We start from the raw sequence: 17,683 nt of genomic DNA on the forward strand, positions 1-17,683 counted from the left end.
TGTCCAGTTCTAACTGTTGCTTCCTGACCTGTATATAGGTTTCTCAAGAGGCAGGTCAGGTGGTCTGGTATTCCCATCTCTTTCAGAATTTTCCAGAGTTTATTGTGATCCACACAGTCAAAGGCTTTGGCATAGTCAATAAAGCAGAAATAGATGTTTTTCTGGGACTCTCTTGCTTTTTCCATGATCCAGTGGATGTTGGCAATTTGATCTCTGGTTCCTCTGCCTTTTCTAAAACCAGCTTGAACATCTGGAAGTTCACGGTTCACATATTGCTGAAGCCTGGCTTGGAGAATTTTGAGCATTACTTTACTAGCGTGTGAGATGAGTGCAATTGTGCGGTAGTTTGAGCATTCTTGGACTTCCCTGGTGGTGCAGAGGGTAAAGCGTCTGTGTACAGTGCGGGAGACCTGGGTTCGATCCCTGGGTCAGGAAGATCCTCTGGAGAAGGAAATGGCAACCCACTCCAGTACTCTTGCCTGGAAAATCCCATGGATGGAGGAGTGTAGTAGGCTACAGTGCATGGGGTCGCAAAGAGTCGGACACAACTGAGCGACTTCACTTCACCTGAGCATTCTTTGGTATTGCCTTTCTTTGGGATTGGAATGAAAACTGACCTTTTCCAGTCCTGTGGCCACTGCTGAGTTTTCCAAATTTGCTGGCATATTGAGTGCAGCACTTTCACAGCATCATCTTTCAGGATTTGAAATAGCTCAACTGATTAGCAAGCGGGGGCTGGGCAGGGAGGCGCAGCGCGGGCTGCATCGCTTAGAGTAACAATCTGGCCTGAATACCCTGAGCACTATCTGAGCGAAATAATTTGGGCTAGCAAACCAGACTGTGGGATATCTACCACGCGAAAAGCCAGCCCCAACCTAAGACACCGCCAGGCCCGCACACGGAACAAAGAATAGAACAGAGATAGCCGGCTGCAGACCTTCCCCCTCCGGTGACAGGCAGCCAGAGCCGGAAGCGGACAATCGCAGCCCCAGAGAGACATTATCTATAAAACTGTAAGCAGGCTTCTTTGCTAACTAAAACTTTTTGGGGGTCTGGACGGTTAACATCTGCCTGAGAAGGTGCGCTGGTTTTACACCCAGATAACCGAGTGGCGGGGAGGCGATAAGTCGCAGCATTGGCGCTCGCCAAACACCTCATCACTTGAGCTGCTCGGACCTGGGAAGAGCACAAAACTCAGGCCCAACTGAGTCTGCGCCTCTGAGGACTACCCGAGTGCCTGAACCTGAGCGGCTTGGACCTGGGAGGTACATGCAACCCAGGGCCAGCCTCGGATTGTTCCTGGCGGAACAACCTAGAGCCCGAGCAGTGTGGGCAGGGAGGCTACACGCGCCGTGAGCGGGGGCAGACCCAGTGTGGCTGAGGCACTGCGAGCGCACGCCAGTGTTATTTGTTTGCAGCATCCCTCCCTCCCTCCCCACAGCGCGACTGAACAAAGAGAAGAAATACAGCTCCACCCATCAGAACACCGACACAAGCTTCCCTAACCAGGAAACCTTGACAAGCCACCTGTACAAACCCACACACAGCGAGGAAAAGCCACAATAAAGAGAACTCCACAAACTGCCAGAATACAGAAAGGACACCCCAAACTCAGCAATTTAAACAAGATGAAGAGACAGAGGAATAGCCAGCAGATAAAGGAACAGGATAAATGCCCACCAAACCAAACAAAAGAGGAAGAGATAGGGAATCTACCTGATAAAGAATTCCGAATAATGATAGTGAAATTGATCCAAAATCTTGAAATTAAAATGGAATCACAGATAAATAGCTTGGAGACAAGGATTGAGAAGATGCAAGAAAGGTTTAACAAGGACCTAGAAGAAATAAAAAAGAGTCAATATATAATGAATAATGCAATAAATGAAATTAAAAACACTCTGGAGGCAACAAATAGTAGAATAACAGAGGCAGAAGATAGGATTAGTGAATTAGAAGATAGAATGGTAGAAATAAATGAATCAGAGAGAATAAAAGAAAAACGAATTAAAAGAAATGAGGACAATCTCAGAGACCTCCAGGACAATATTAAACGCTACAACATTCGAATCATAGGGGTTCCAGAAGAAGAAGACAAAAAGAAAGACCATGAGAAAATACTTGAGGAGATAATAGTTGAAAACTTCCCTAAACTGGGGAAGGAAATAATCACCCAAGTCCAAGAAACCCAGAGAATCCCAAACAGGATAAACCCAAAGCGAAACACCCCAAGACACATATTAATCAAATTAACAAAGATCAAACACAAAGAACAAATATTAAAAGCAGCAAGGGAAAAACAACAAATAACACACAAGGGAATTCCCATAAGGATAACAGCTGATCTTTCAATAGAAACTCTTCAAGCCAGGAGGGAATGGCAAGACATACTTAAAATGATGAAAGAAAATAACCTACAGCCCAGATTATTGTACCCAGCAAGGATTTCATTCAAGTATGAAGGAGAAATCAAAAGCTTCTCAGACAAGCAAAAGCTGAGAGAATTCTGCACCACCAAACCAGCTCTCCAACAAATACTAAAGGACATTCTCTAGACAGGAAACACAAAAATGGTGTATAAATTCGAACCCCAAACAATAAAGTAAATGGCAACGGGATCATACTTATCAGTAATTACCTTAAACGTAAATGCGTTGAATGCCCCAACCAAAAGACAAAGACTGGCTGAATGGATACAAAAACAAGACCCCTACATATGTTGTCTACAGGAGACCCACCTCAAAACAGGGGACACATACAGACTGAAAGTGAAGGGCTGGAAAAAGATTTTCCATGCAAATAGGGACCAAAAGAAAGCAGGAGTAGCAATACTCATATCAGATAAAATAGACTTTAAAACAAAGGCTGTGAAAAGAGACAAAGACGGTCACTACATAATGATCAAAGGATCAATCCAAGAAGTAGATATAACAATTATAAATATATATGCACCCAACACGGGAGCACTGCAGTATGTAAGACAAATGCTAACAAGTATGAAAGGAGAAATTAACAATAACACAATAATAGTGGGAGACTTTAATACCCCACTCACACCTATGGATAGATCAACTAAACAGAAAATTAACAAGGAAACACAAACGTTAAACGATGGAATAGACCAGTTAGACCTAATTGATATCTATAGGACATTTCATCCCAAAACAATGAACTTCACCTTTTTCTCAAGCGCACATGGAACCTTCTCCAGGATAGATCACATCCTGGGCCATAAAGCTAGCCTTGGTAAATTCAAAAAAATAGAAATCATTCCAAACATCTTTTCTGACCACAATGCAGTAAGATTAGATCTCAATTACAGGAGAAAAACTGTTAAAAATTCCAGCATATGGAGGATGAACAACACCCTGCTGAATAACCAACAAATCACAGAAGAAATCAAAAAAGACATCAAAATTTGCATAGAAACGAATGAAAATGAAAACACAACAACCCAAAACCTGTGGGACACAGTAAAAGCAGTCCTAAGGGGAAAGTTCATAGCAATACAGGCACACCTCAAGAAACAAGAAAAAAGTCAAATAAATAACCTAACTCTACACCTAAAGCAACTAGAAAAGGAAGAAATGAAGAACCCCAGGGTTAGTAGAAGGAAAGAAATCTTAAAAATTAGGGCAGAAATAAATGCAAAAGAAACAAAAGAGACCATAGCAAAAATCAACAAAGCCAAAAGCTGGTTCTTTGAAAGGATAAATAAAATTGATAAACCATTAGCCAGACTCATCAAGAAACAAAGGGAGAAAAATCAAATCAACAAAATTAGAAACGAAAATGGAGAGATCACAACAGACAACACAGAAATACAAAGGATCATAAGAGACTATTATCAACAATTATATGCCAATAAAATGGACAACGAGGAAGAAATGGACAAATTCTTAGAAAAGTACAACTTTCCAAAACTTGACCAGGAAGAAGTAGAAAACCTTAACAGACCCATCACAAGCATGGAAATTGAAACCGTAATCAAAAATCTTCCAGCAAACAAAAGCCCAGGTCCAGACGGCTTCACAGCTGAATTCTACCAAAAATTTAGAGAAGAGCTAACACCTATCCTGCTCAAACTCTTCCAGAAAATTGCAGAGGAAGGTAAACTTCCAAACTCATTCTATGAGGCCACCATCACCCTAATACCAAAACCTGACAAAGATCCCACAAAAAAAGAAAACGACAGGCCAATATCACTGATGAACATAGATGCAAAAATCCTAAACAAAATTCTAGCAATCAGAATCCAACAACACATTAAAAAGATCATACACCATGACCAAGTGGGCTTTATCCCAGGGATGCAAGGATTCTTCAATATCCGCAAATCAATCAATGTAATACACCACATTAACAAATTGAAAAACAAAAACCATATGATTATCTCAGTAGATGCAGAGAAAGCCTTTGACAAAATTCAAGACCCATTTGTGATAAAAACTCTCCAGAAAGCAGGAATAGAAGGAACATACCTCAACATAATAAAAGCTATATATGACAAACCCACAGCAAACATTATCCTCAATGGTGAAAAATTGAAAGCATTTCCTCTAAAGTCAGGAACAAGACAAGGGTGCCCACTTTCACCATTACTATTCAACATAGTTTTGGAAGTTTTGGCCACAGCAATCAGAGCAGAAAAAGAAATAAAAGGAATCCAAATTGGAAAAGAAGAAGTAAAACTCTCACTATTTGCAGATGACATGATCCTCTACATAGAAAACCCTAAAGACTCCACCAGAAAATTACTAGAACTAATCAATGATTATAGTAAACTTAGTAAAGTTGCAGGATATAAAATCAACACACAGAAATCCCTTGCATTCCTATACACTAATAATGAGAAAACAGAAAGAGAAATTAAGGAAACAATTCCATTCACCATTGCAACGAAAAGAATAAAATACTTAGGAATATATCTACCTAAAGAAACTAAAGACCTATATATAGAAAACTATAAAACACTGGTGAAAGAAATCAAAGAGGACACTAATAGATGGAGAAATATACCATGTTCATGGATTGGAAGAATCAATATAGTGAAAATGAGTATACTACCCAAAGCAATTTATAGATTCAATGCAATCCCTATCAAGCTACCAACAGTATTCTTCACAGAGCTAGAACAAATAATTTCACAATTTGTATGGAAATACAAAAAACCTCGAATAGCCAAAGCGATCTTGAGAAAGAAAAATGGAACTGGAGGAATCAACCTACCTGACTTCAGGCTCTACTACAAAGCCACAGTTATCAAGACAGTATGGTACTGGCACAAAGATAGAAATATAGATCAATGGAACAAAATAGAAAGCCCAGAGATAAATCCACGCACATATGGACACCTTATCTTTGACAAAGGAGGCAAGAATATACAATGGATTAAAGATAATCTCTTTAACAAGTGGTGCTGGGAAATCTGGTCAACCACTTGTAAAAGAATGAAACTAGAACACTTTCTAACACCATATACAAAAATAAACTCAAAATGGATTAAAGATCTCAACGTAAGACCAGAAACTATAAAACTCCTAGAGGAGAACATAGGCAAAACACTCTCTGACATACATCACAGCAGGATCCTCCATGACCCACCTCCCAGAATATTGGAAATAAAAGCAAAAATAAACAAATGGGACCTAATTAACCTTAAAAGCTTCTGCATATCAAAGGAAACTATTAGCAAGGTGAAAAGACAGCCTTCAGAATGGGAGAAAATAATAGCAAATGAAGCAACTGACAAACAACTAATCTCAAAAATATACAAGCAACTCCTACAGCTCAACTCTAGAAAAATAAATGACCCAATCAAAAAATGGGCCAAAGATCTAAATAGACATTTCTCCAAAGAAGACATACAGATGGCTAACAAACACATGAAAAGATGCTCAACATCACTCATTATCAGAGAAATGCAAATCAAAACCACTATGAGGTACCATTTCACACCAGTCAGAATGGCTGCGATCCAAAAGTCTACAAAGAATAAATGCTGGAGAGGGTGTGGAGAAAGGGGAACCCTCTTACACTGTTGGTGGGAATGCAAACTAGTACAGCCACTATGGAGAACAGTGTGGAGATTCCTTAAAAAACTGGAAATAGAACTGCCTTATGATCCAGCAATCCCACTGCTGGGCATACACACTGAGGAAACCAGAAGGGAAAGAGACACGTGTACCCCAATGTTCATCGCAGCACTGTTTATAATAGCCAGGACATGGAAACAACCTAGATGTCCATCAGCAGATGAATGGATAAGAAAGCTGTGGTACACATACACAATGGAGTATTACTCAGCCATTTAAAAGAATACATTTGAATCAGTTCTAATGAGGTGGATGAAACTGGAGCCTATTATACAGAGTGAAGTAAGCCAGAAGGACAAACACCAATACAGTATACTAACGCATATATATGGAATTTAGAAAGATGGTAACGATAACCCTGTGTATGAGACAGCAAAAGAGACACTGATGTATAGAACAGGCTTATGGACTCTGTGGGAGAGGGAGAGGGTGGGAAGATTTGGGAGAATGGCATTGAAACATGTGAAATGTCATGTATGAAACGCGATGCCAGTCCAGGTTCAATGCACGATGCTGGATGCTTGGGGCTGGTGCACTGGGACGACCCAGAGGGATGGTATGGGGAGGGAGGAGGGAGGAGGGTTCAGGATGGGGAACACATGTATAATTTTTTTTTAAATTAGAAAGAAAATAAAAAATTTCTAAAAAAAAAAAAAAAGAATGAAATAGCTCAACTGGAATTCCACCACTTCCACTAACTTTGTTAGTAGTGATGCTTCCTAAGGCGCACTTGACTTCACATTCCAGGATGTGATTACACCATCGTGAGTATCTTGGTCGTGAAGATCTTTTTTGTACAGTTCTTCTGTGTATTCTTGCCACCTCTTCTTGATATCTTCTGCTTCTGTTAGGTCCATACCATTTCTGTCCTTTATCGAGCCCATCTTTGCATGAAATGTTCCCTTGGTATCTCTAATTTTCTTGAAGAGATCTCTAATCTTTTCCATTCTATTGTTTTCCTCTATTTCTTTGCATTGATCGCTGAAGAAGTCTTTATCTCTCCTTGATATTCTTTAGAACTCTGGATTCAGATGTTTATATCTTTCCTTTTCTCCTTAGCTTTTTGCTTCTCTTCTTTTCACAGCTATTTGTAAGGCCTTGCCAGACAGCCATTTTGCATTTTTGCATTTCTTTTCCATGGGGATGATCTTGATCCCTGTCTCCTGTACAATGTCACGAACCTCTGTCTATAGTTCATCAGGCACTCTATCTATCAGATCTAGTCTATTAAATCTTTTAAATTAATAGATTTATTAAATTATTTTTTATTAATAAATTTAATAATTTATTAATAAATCTATTAAATTAATAGATTTAATATTAAATCTATTTCTCACTTCCACTTAAAGGAATTTGATTTAGGTCATACCTGAGTGGTCTAGTGGTTTTCCCTACTGTCTACAATTTAAGTCTGAATTTGGCAATAAGGAGTTCGTGATCTGAGCCACAGTCAGCTCCTGGTCTTGGTTTTGCTGACTGTATAGAGCTTCTCCATCTTTGGCTGCAAAGAATATAATCAATATGATTTTGGTGTTGACCATCTGGTGATGTTCATGTGTAGAGTCTTTTCTTGTGTTGTTGGAAGACGCCAAATTTGCCTGTTACCCCAGGTATTTCTTGACTTCCTACTTTTGCATTCCAGTTCTCTATAATGAAAAGGACATCTTTTTTGGGTGTTAGTTCTAAAAGGTCTTATAGGTCTTCATAGAACCGTTCAACTTTAGCTTCTTTAGCATTACTGTTTGGAGCATAGGCTTGGATAATTGTGATATTGAATGGTTTACCTTGGAAACGAACAGAGATCATTCTGTCATTTTTGAGATTGCATCCAAGTACTGCATTTCAGACTCTTCTGTTGACCATGATGGCTACTCCATTTCTTCTAAGGGATTCCTGCTCACAGTAGTAGATATAATGGTCATCTGAGTTAAATTCACCCATTCCAGTCCATTTTAGTTCGCTGATGCCTAGAATGTCGACATTCACTCTTATCATCTCCTGTTTGACCACTTCCAATTTATCTTGATTCATGGACCTGACATTCCAGCTTCCTATGCAATTGCTCTTTACAGCATGGGACCCTGCTTCTATCACCAGTTACATCCACAAATGGGTATTGTTTTTGCTTTGGCTCCATCCCTTCATTCTTTCTAGAATTATTTCTCCACTGATCTCCAGTAGCATATTGGGCACCTACCAACCTGGGGAGTTCTTCTTTCAGTATCCTATCATTTTGCCTTTTCATACTGTTCATGGGGTTCTCAAGGCAAGAATACTGAAGTGGTTTGCCATTCCCCTCTCCAGTGGACCACATTCTGTCAGACCTCTCCACCATGACCCGCCAGTCTTGGGTGGCCCCACACGGCATGACTTAGTTTCATTGAGTTAGACAAGGCTGTGGTCCACGTGATCAGATTGGCTAGTTTTCTGTGATTATGGTTTAGTGTGTCTGCCCTCTGATGTCCTTTTGCAACAACTAACGTCTTACTTGGGTTTCTTTTACCTTGGACATGGGGTATCTCTTCATGCCTGCTACAGCAAAGCGCAGCCGCTGCTCCTTACCTTGGACGAGGGGTATTTCCTCATGGTCGCCCCTTCTGACCTTGAATGTGGAGTAGCTCCTCTCAGTCCTCCTGCACCCATGCAGCTGCTGCTCCTTGGACATGGGGTTGCTCTTCTCAGCTGCCGCCCCTGACCTCGGGCATGGGGTAACTCCTCTTGGCCACTGCCCCTGACCTCAGACCCCATGGACTGTAGCCTGCCAGGAATTCTCCATGGAATTCTCCAAGCAAGAATACTTGAGTGGGTTGACATTCCCTTCTCCAGGGGATCTTCCCAACCCAGCAATCAAACTCACGTCTCCTGTATTGCAGGCAGATTCTTTAGTGTCTGAGGTACCAGCTCATGGAATATATACAGAGTACATCATGAGAAATGCTGGGCTGGATGAAGCACAGTTGGATGTGGGCTGGATGAAGATTGCTGGGAGAAATATCAATAACCTGTTATATGCAGATCACACCACCCTTATGGCAGAAAGCAAGGAAGAACTAAAGAGCCTCTTGATGAATGTGAAAGAAGAGAGTGAAAAAGCTGGCTTAAAACTCAGCATTCAGAAAACTAAGATCATGGCATCTGGTCTCATCACTTCATGGCAGATAGATGGGGGAACAGTGGAAACAGTGAGAGATTTTATTTTGGGGGGCTTCAAAATCACTGCAGATGGTGACTGCAGCTGTGAACTTAAAAGACGCTTGCTCCTTGGAAGAAAAGTTATGACCAACCTAGACAGCATATTAAAAAGCAGAGACATTATTTTGTCAACAAAGGTCCATGTTGTCAAAGCTATGGTTTTTCCAGTACTCATGTATGGATGTGAGAGTCAGACTATAAAGAAAGCTGAGTGCTGAAGAATTGATGCTTTTGAATTGTGGTGTTGGAGAAGGCTCTTGAGAGTCCCTTGGACTGCAAGGAGATCCAACCAGTCCATTCTAAAGGAGATCAGTCCTGGGTGTTCATTGGAAGGATGATGCTGAAGCTGAAACTCCAATATTCTGGTCATCTGATGTGAAGAATTGACTCCTTGGAAAAGACCGTGATGCTGGGAAAGATTGAAGGTGGGAGGAGAAGGGGACGACAGAGGACGAGACGGTTGGATGGCATCACTGACTCAATGGACATGAGTTTGAGTAAGCTCCGGGAATTGGTGATGGACAGGGAAGCCTGGTGTGCTACAGTCCATGGGGTTGCAAAGAGTCGGACATGATTGGGCAATTGAACTGAACTGAACTGATGGGATGGGGGAGCCTGGTGGGCTGCAGTCTATGGGGTCGCACATAGTCGGACACGACTGAAGCGACTTAGCAGCAGCAGCAGCAGAACTAATGGGACTGGGTTATATAAAATATTGTGGGGTCTGTCTTGCTCTCTCTCTCTCTGTCTTTCTCTCACACCCACACATAGCACATCACTCAATCAATCCATCACTCAGTCACTTGTCAGGGGGAAGTCAGTTGTCGTGTCTTCTGAACAGCCCCACGAACTGAAGCTTCCTGGCAGCAGCCATGCTAGTGAGCATGAAGCTGATCCTCCTGCCCATTGAGATGGTCTTAGTCCTGAGCAAGATACCTCCTGGCTATCACTTCATTAGAGCCAGAACCACCCAGCTAACTAACTCATCCTGATTCCTGATCCACAGACGCTCACATGAGAGAATAAATGTCTGTTGTTTTAAGCTGCTCAGTTAGGGAATAATTTATTAAACAGCAATAGATAATAATATACTACTCATTTTCAAATGACTTCTAAGGGGAGCAGAATAGATCCCAAGTGAAAATGACGGATCAATGCTAACAGCTTCAGACTCCTTACTATAGGTGGTGAGAAGCCACTGACAGATTTTAGGCAAGGGAGTGATAAAATTGATTCATGTTTTAGGATGATTACTTTTGCCTTAGTCATAGGGTTTTTCCATTCCATTTTGGGGTCCTTCCTCCACTATTGCTTTTTCATCTGCCTCTGAAGAACCTAACAGTATATGACACTTGCTGTGTTATTTTCCTGACTATACTATAAGCTACTCAGGATCAGAAATGGATCTATTAGTACCTCTTGGTCATTTATAAATAATTCTTGGTGCTCCTAGAACTCTGCTGAGCATTAGTAGGGAGAGGACTCAGTAAACACTTGTGAATTAATTGAGTGATAGGAGGTGGTAGAGCCTGCAGAAAGGCAGTTGGGCTAGCAAGTGACTAGATTAGCTTGCTGAAGGAATGATGAAGGAATGGCCTTTAGAGATGTCAAAGGAGAAGAAAGGAGAAATCAGTCATTTCACACACAACACACACACACACTAATAGCTAGCTTTGCAGGTGCGATCACCTATTAAAAAGCTTAAATCTTTGTACTGTCTCTTGGTGTTGTCACAGCAGAGATCAAAGGAAGAGAATTCTGGTGGCTGGAATAGTCTGGCAGAACCCAGCAATATTATTTGTAGTTTGTAGATATAAAACAATGCTACCAAAAAGTGATGAAAAGTAAAAATAGCAACAACAGTTGTCTTACTCTTTCAAAGCTTATGAGTTGGTTTATACTAGGCTAATAAAAGTTTCAATGGGAAGAAGCAGTATAATGTTATAAAGAAATAAACCCTGTATCATATCTACAAAAGTAAACAGATATAAAGAGACAAATTTTATATTCACACCAAGTTATAGGAGTATCTGGATTAAGCAAAAAAGCAAGTGTAATCAAGTAACAAAGAGAAGTCCACTGAAATCCTTGCTATACACAAAATATCTTCATTGGAGATTGTGAACACACCCTAGAACTCTAAATATTCAGTTATTTACTTTTTTAAAAGGTAGGGATTTGAATCAACAGGTAACACATACTAGTATCACAAGAATCAGCTAAACTCTTCTCATTCAGAATAATGGCTGGAAAAAATGTCCAAATACTTTAAAACTGTCTTATGCATATAAATGAGATATCCGTTTTTACGATCTACTAAAAGTAATTTCTTTGTTTTCATATTTTCTTCCATTTTAAAATAGTACTTCATCTGAAATACTTGTGTTGTCTTTAAAACCTCAAAGTCATTACCCACTTCCTTGTTATGTAAGAGCAACTCTTGTTTTGGGCTTGTTTCATTTTCTGGTTTAACTTTGTATCTTCCAAATACACACACACACACACACACACACACACACACACACACACACACGCACACACACACACGTGCACACACATGCACACACAAACTGGGAACCTGAAGTAATGTTAGGCAATCAACTACATTTTACAAAAACTTTTATTATAAAGGATATTTCTTTTCCTTTTCATCATTTGTTCCCTGATAATGAGATCCTTTCTTGTATAAAGTTTTATTATTAATACAAAAATTGAGTAACAAGCAGTGGTTTTAGTTTAAGACAATAAAGTAGAAGCAATACTTTCTAAGGAATTACCTCTGAAAAAGAATTAAAATGATCTTTCAAGGATTTGGGGGATCTGATTAAAATATTAACCATTTTTATTCACAGCTCCACTGATGAGATTTTTCTCCCCCCCAACTGTAAATTGTTATACAGAGAAAAACAAACGCAAACAAAACCCCCAAGAACTTGAAAAAAATGATTAGAAGTATTTGCCTAGGTTGTTCCTTTTCAGTTTTCTTCAAATAAAAGCAACTATATTTTTATTAACTTTTACTAACTAAAAATAAATTTTAAGATGTTTTATTGTTTACTTTAAAAAATCTTTAATTTTGTGTTGGGGTTAGCCGATTAACAAACAATATTGTGATAGTTAGTTTCAGGTGACCAGTGAAGGGACTCAGCCATATATATACATGTATCCATTCTCCCCCAGACTCCCCTCTCATCCAGGCTGCCCCACATAACATTGAACAGAGTTCCAAGTGCTATACAATAGACCCTTTTTGATTATTTAAAAAGGATAATGTGGCACTAGTGGTAAAGAACCTGCTTGCCAACGCAGGAAACGTAAGAGATGGTGGTTTGGGTCGGAAAGATCCCTTGGAGGAGGACAAGGCAACCCACTTGGGTTTTCTTGCCTTAAGGAAGAATCCCCATGGACAGGAGAGTCTGGCAAGCTACAGTCCATGGGGTCTCAAAGAGTTGGACATGACTGAAGCAACTTAGCACTCATGCAACTGATAAGGAATGTCTTTAAAAAATAAAAATTAAGCTGGTTGATGAATCCCATACCTTATATTTGGTTGCTAGGATGAACTGAAGTTGTAGAGCTCTTCCCATCCACCGAAATATTATTTGTTTTAAAACAATTCTTTCATCTGCCTTTTCCTCCTTGACTTTACTGAAGTTACTGTGTGAGCAAAAAAGAAGAAAGTTTCAAAACAGGAGTCTATAATTACATTACTATTAGCTATTTCACTTCAGAAGTTTAAAAAATATTTACTGAGCTATGAAAACTAGCATATTTTCCAGAAATTCTTTACTAAATCAGAATTAATCTGCAGTGTTTCTGCAGGCTCAAATTTCAGCACAGTCTTTACCTGCTGCAGAAATAATTTATGCAAATACTTCCATGCCAAGTTTTCATAATATCCAGGAAATTTGATATATGAGGACATTCTTACTTTTGTCGGTAGTAAAAATCTTACTAGTTCCAATACACAAAGGTAGACATTTAACTCTAAACAAATTTATGTGAAAATTCTGTAGCCAGCAGAATACATGATCAGGGTAGTCTACACTTATTTTTAAACTGTGTACTTTTTCATTCCTTTTACTCTCTCTGTTAACAAAGGCCTGGATAGCCAAGGCTATGATTTTTCCAATAGTCATGTATGAATATGAATATGAGAGTTGAACCATAAGGAAGGCTGAGCACAGAAGAATTGATGCTTTCGAACTGTGGTGCAGCAGGACTCTTGATAGTCCCTTGGACAGCAAGATTAAACCAGACAATCCTAAAGGAAATCAACCCTGAATATTCATTGGAAGGACTGATGCTGAAGCTGAAGCTCCAATACTTTGGCCCCCTAATGTGCAAAGCTGACTCATCAGAAAAGACCCTGATGCTGGGAAAGAGTGAAGGCAAAAGGGGACAGGGGAGGCAGAAAATGAGATGGTTAGATAGAATCACAGACTCAATGGACATGGGTTTGAACAAACACCAAGAGATACTAGAGGGGAGGGAAGCCTGGTATGCTACAGTCCATGGGGTTCCAAAGAGTCGGACAAGACTTAGCGACTGAATAACAACTCTAAAAGTTTAGCCTGTACTAAGAATGACTGATCAGAGGCTGTTATAATCCTAGGAAAAAGTTGTAGGATCCTGTATCTTTTTCCTCTTTTAATTCTAATTCTACTCTGTCATCCTAACTTTCAGCATCTTTTTCTTAGGCAGTAAGTGTTCCAACTCCAGTTTCCTTCCTTTCTCTCATTCTTTCTCAAGCAGTCTTTCACACTTCTTTGATTCTCTATGCACTTTCCCTGCATGACTCTTCATCATATGAAAGTTTCAGATAATCTTGATCTACTAATCTTTGCTCAAGGTGTTTAATATGTCATCTTGAATAGCATATTAAACATACCACTTATTGCCATACAATGAAATATTGTACTTATTACAAAAAGCTAGAATTTTAGAGGGCGTGAAAACCATGTTGCCCCCAAATTAGTTAAAAATATAATTTTGCTTTTTTTGAACAAGTACAGAATGTACATGCATGCTTCAATTAAAATAATTTCTTACAAAAATTTCTGACTAAAATTTTAAGGGTGTTAGTGAAGTTGGAGATTTGAGGGATTTATTTTTTGGACTGAGTGTTGGTTTGCTAATGCCTAGGTGCTATGCAGTTTATACATATTTAAATTTTATAACAATCCTGTGAGATAAGGATTATCAGCCTCAAATAATGTTTGGTGTTAAAGGTGAAATGGTCTAACCTCAGGCAGATCTGCACACTACTTTCTAGCTTCCTCGGAGAAGGCAACGGCACCCTACTCCAGTACTCTTGCCTGGAAAATCCCATGGACGGAGCAGCCTGGTGGGCTGTAGTCCATGGGGTCAATAAGAGTCGGACACGACTGAGCGACTTCACTTTCGCTTTTCACCTTCATGCATTGGAGAAGGAAATGGCAACCCACTCCAGTGTTCTTGCCTGGAGAATCCCAGGGATGGGGGAGCTTGGCTCAAGTTTCTAGTTTTATTGCTCACTCCAGTTCTCATCTCCACTACTCCTCCTGTGGACTGACCTTTACTTATGCTCTTCCCTTTTCTTGAAATGAAACTGGTAATCACAATCTATTTCAAAAAGTACTTAAACCAAAACAGCACAATGCAGGGTCCAGAAAAAAACAGTTTAATCCAGCAGTGTGGGGGTCTAACTTTTCTTAAACAATCTTTTAATCAGCCCTTTTGTTTTTCAGTCCTTAAACTTCATCCTGAACTTTCAGAGGAAGCCAGGGCCTCCTAATGCTGAAACATTTCAGGTTTCTGATAAGGAAATGCATTTTCTCCTTTCAGCTTCCCCCTGCCACCCTCCTGCCCCCTTAAATCATACACCATGAATTTAATTTCTTTCCATTGTCTCATTTGGCTTGTTGTCCTCTCCTGTTTTCTTCATTCTTACAGATTTTTACCACCACCATCACAGTCACCACCACAACCATCACCACTGTCCTTTCTTTTTTAGAAAGAAAAGGAAGATGAAGAAGAGGAATGGATGTGGGTAGTAACCTTGTTATATTTTGCTGGAAGTCTAAAATCTTTCTTCTTTTGAATCATTAGCCTGGTATGAAAATTGTGGACTTTGGAGTCAGATTCCCCACCTTTTCCAAGTTGGGGCACAGAGAGAAAATGTATTTGTGTTGTATGCTGGGGTAAGTGGCAGCACTAACACGACAGGTCAGTGCACCTTGAATCACAGGAGTGCCAAGGTATCCACCACACTGCCTCAAGGTGGTCAACATGGGGATTACAGTTCCTGTGTTGTAGCCACGCGTTCCGGGAAACAAGCTCACTCAGAAGGACAATGCAGATAGTGGAGTGCAGTTTATTACACCGGCGGGCCCAAGGCAGAGTCTCCTCTTAGCCAAGGACCCCGACCAGCATTTGTGAAAATCTTTTATACCCCATGTGTACGTATCTGAACCCACCACTCCAAATCCCTTGAGACTTACATAAGCCAAGGAAAATACAGTCCCAATAACCCCATCATTCATGTGCTATGTGCTCATGTGCTCAAACAGTCAAACAGTTAGCCAATAATCAATAAAGCCGAGGTTACACTCCAGTAGATACAGAAAAATTTATGGCCTGTCTGGAGGAAGGGGTGATTAGTGTATGGTTTCTCTTGGGCGATGAGTAAGCTAGATACGATCTTCAAGGTTCCCCTGTCTGGAGGGGGTCTTCTCCTTCTGTTGTTGTTTTCATAGGCACTAAACCCAGAGTTCAGAGTCCATTGGAAAGGTGGCTGAGCATGATCAGCATGAACAGGCCTAACATGGAGTTTCAGGCCCTATGAATTCTTTCTCACCTGCTTCTTAGTACTGGTTGGGAAATGCAGGAGCTAACATATCTGAAAGTGCCAGCACAATGTTGACACACAGTAGGAGCCAGCAGAGACCTCCTTGCTTCCTTTATATCCCCCTGAGTCAGTCTCAACTTACACAATGCAGGGGCCAACGTATTTGTTCATCAGATGACTAAGATGGACAGCACTGTAACACCACAGAGGATGATCTGGGGTCAGAGCATTCTGTAGACCAGAGAGCAGCATCCACAGCTGGGCAGAGGACAGGAGGAGGCAGGAGGCTATCTGGCTTCCTGCCTCTGCACTGAAGGGCCTTTGCTTTTGGAAATCACTGGCCCTGAGGCCTTAGAAGAGTTGGCTGCAGGTGTTAAGGAAAAGTCTAGTGTCTTGTTTTTTAGATGAAAGGAAAGGGCTGAGGTGATTAAAGATATGTTCTTTGTTTTATTATATTTATCCCTGTTCTGTTTAACCTTTATTTTCACATTATTCTTTTCCTGCACACAAAAAAAATCTGTTTACAGCTTCTCAAGTTTACAATCTTCCTAGGGTCGGGGCATTCTTCATTTGTTATGTCGGATTTGGGCACACACATGTTTACAGTTAAAAGTGCAAATGCTGTCACACCAAACAGCATGTGGCATAATACAAGGCAAACGAGACAGACTCTGAATTTCACTAATGAGTTAGAAAAACAAAACCAAAAAAACCCAAACCCCAAACCAAACAGAATAGTGAGGAGTTTAAAGAATGTTAAGTCCACCAGACAGTAACTTACACCTCCTGCCTTTCTTTTTAAAGTTTCCTCAGCTTCCTCTTTTTTGATTCATCTTGACTTTGCTCTTCCTTTTGACTTAAATTTTGTTTTGTTGGGTTTTTTTTTTGACTCATCAAAAAAACAACAAAAAACGGGCCAAAGAAACTCCGAAGAGGCAAATGGGAAGAGAGAGAAAGCAACAGGTCGTCCTGCTTTCTGCCGAGCTCGCGTGGGGGCTCTGAGCCCAAGGTCCCATCCCAAGGTTGGGGGTCGGGGGCTACCTTCCCTGCGGCCTGTCAGTCACCCCCACGAGGCTCTTTCCAATTCGGTTGGGCAACCTCCCTCTACTCCTCCTCTCTCAGCTGTCAGGAAATCCTGGAGCCGTCCTCGCCCCGGAGCCACTTGTTTTCTAAGTGGCCAGGGATGGAGCTTTGTTTTCAAAAGAAGTAAATAAAAAAACTTGAGACTTCAGGGGCCCGAGGGCCGCAGAGTTCGGCTCGGCCGACGGCTCCCGCCCCCCCCGGGGGGAGGCGGCTCTTCCCGCCGGTTCTCGGAGACCGACCCCGAGCAGCTGCACGCTACTTGTTTGCTGGAAAACAGGGGGGGCTGGGCCGGCGGTCCTCGCCTTAGGGGCTCTCCAGTGTCGGGGCGGGGGCGCCCCTCCCGGCGGGGTCGCGGGGCTGCGGACGCGCCGGGTTTCTCTCCAGGACGCGGGGACCCCACACCCCTCCCCGACTCCGCGCCCCCTCTCCAGCTTCCCCCCGCCGCTCCAGGTCGGTTTTTCCCGGCGACTCTGGTGGTGCCTTC

At 41.1% G+C, this 17,683-nt stretch overlaps 1 long non-coding RNA gene across 1 annotated transcript in view; it reads right to left on the reverse strand.

Annotated features, from left to right (window-relative positions):
- LOC132345240 (uncharacterized) overlaps positions 1-17,665 on the reverse strand; it is a 47,829-nt gene extending 30,164 nt beyond the window's left edge. Inside the window, exons 1-2 of the long non-coding RNA XR_009494447.1 lie at positions 16,898-17,665; positions 12,827-12,944 (exon numbers count right to left, since the gene is read on the reverse strand). This is a non-coding gene — a long non-coding RNA (uncharacterized lncRNA). The remainder of the gene's footprint in view (positions 1-12,826; positions 12,945-16,897) is intronic.
- Positions 17,666-17,683: the final 18 nt, after the last annotated feature.

Source organism: Bos taurus, chromosome 5, assembly GCF_002263795.3.
Source record: "Bos taurus isolate L1 Dominette 01449 registration number 42190680 breed Hereford chromosome 5, ARS-UCD2.0, whole genome shotgun sequence".
In the NCBI taxonomy this organism is placed as follows: domain Eukaryota; kingdom Metazoa; phylum Chordata; class Mammalia; order Artiodactyla; family Bovidae; genus Bos; species Bos taurus.